The sequence below is a fragment of the Gavialis gangeticus genome, unplaced genomic scaffold (genome assembly GCF_001723915.1).
Source record: "Gavialis gangeticus isolate Ggan-Ray unplaced genomic scaffold, GavGan_comp1, whole genome shotgun sequence".
Classification (NCBI taxonomy): Eukaryota; Metazoa; Chordata; order Crocodylia; family Gavialidae; genus Gavialis; species Gavialis gangeticus.
Window position 1 is genome coordinate 85,180,024 of NW_017729025.1, and position 1,341 is coordinate 85,181,364.

The 1,341-nt window shown below is 50.1% G+C and overlaps 1 protein-coding gene across 1 annotated transcript in view; it reads right to left on the minus strand.

Moving 5' to 3' along the window:
- LOC109299349 (cytosolic phospholipase A2 epsilon-like) overlaps positions 1-1,341 on the minus strand; it is a 71,880-nt gene that overhangs the window by 46,578 nt on the left and 23,961 nt on the right. The window lies entirely within an intron of this gene.

A 1,341-nucleotide genomic window follows, 5' to 3' on the forward strand; every position in this document is an offset into this window, starting at 1 on the left:
TAGATGATCTACTTAGGTCCCTTCCGACCCTAGAAACTAGGAAACTATCTGTGAAATCAACAGAAAAAAAATAATAATAAAAATAAAATGCTTTCTCCCCAATGGAATCCAGCAGCCCTTGCTACTGGGAGGGTAGGCACCAGTTGGCAGGGCAGCATGAAGGGCAAGAGACAAGACAGCAGCTACCCCCTCCCCTCCTTCCCCCACCGGGGCCTCTCTACCAATCAGCATCAAGGGATGAGGCCACTGTAAAATGCCCACAAAATTGGTTCTCTGTGCTGCAAGTGGGCCCTTCTTGCAGACAGCACCAGGGGCAGGGCTGGACTATATCAGACCTGATCATGCCACAGATGCACCCAAGGGAACAGAAGTGCCCTAAGGTGCTCCAAAGTGGGGGGACCTTCATCTGATTCCTTATCAAATGAGTGTTAGTTTGTCACACAATCAACCACTCTTGAAGTGCTCTGCAGCTACCCACATGTGTCACAGCATAGCTGTAGAGCACTTTCAGGGAACCGATCGCACAACAAACGTAACTTCTGTCTGTGCCCAATGTTATACTAATGTAACTATCCTGCTTCTGGTACCCAAGCTATTTAATTCAGAGCTAATCCTGGCATCTCTGTACAACATTATAAAACATACAGTAGAGGACAGGACCATCAGAAATCAGCCAGTGTCCTTTAGTTTTAACCAAATACAAGACCAGCTCAACTGTAAGCCCATCTTAACAGCAACTGTCCAAATGAACAGGAAATTCACGGAAAACATTCTTCATTACCCTGAAGTTAAGGGTCCTTGTTAGGATTACTATACATTCAGGTTTTTCCGGACATCTTTTTGGACCCCTGTCCTCGTGTCTGGGTGGGTTTTTAAAATTCGAGCAAATGTCCAGGTTTTTGCTTTTCCTCTGCTTTCCCAGGCTGGCTGCCTAGGGCTGGAAGCAGCAGGCAAGGTGATTGGCTGTCAGGGGTCATGTGGTCTGCACACAGGCCCCAGTAAACTGCTCCCAGGTAAGAGACAGAGTGTTTGTGTGCATGTGTGTGTTTATGTACACGGGCACACACTGTATGGACAGCAGGGCTGGGGAGGCAGAGGCTGCAGGTTGGGAGGGGTACTGGCAGGCCTGGGGGAGAGGGCAGGGAGCTACAGGTCAGGAGTGCAGGGTGGGCAACAGCAGGGCTGTAGGGCAGGGGGCTACAGGTCAGGAGTGTGGTATACCAGCAGCCCTGGGGCTTGGGAGTGAGAGGCAGGGCATGGGCATATCACTGCCCCTCCCCCATCATATACCCCTAGCACCCCCTACTGTACCAAGTTTACTTCAAGCACCCTCAAATCTCA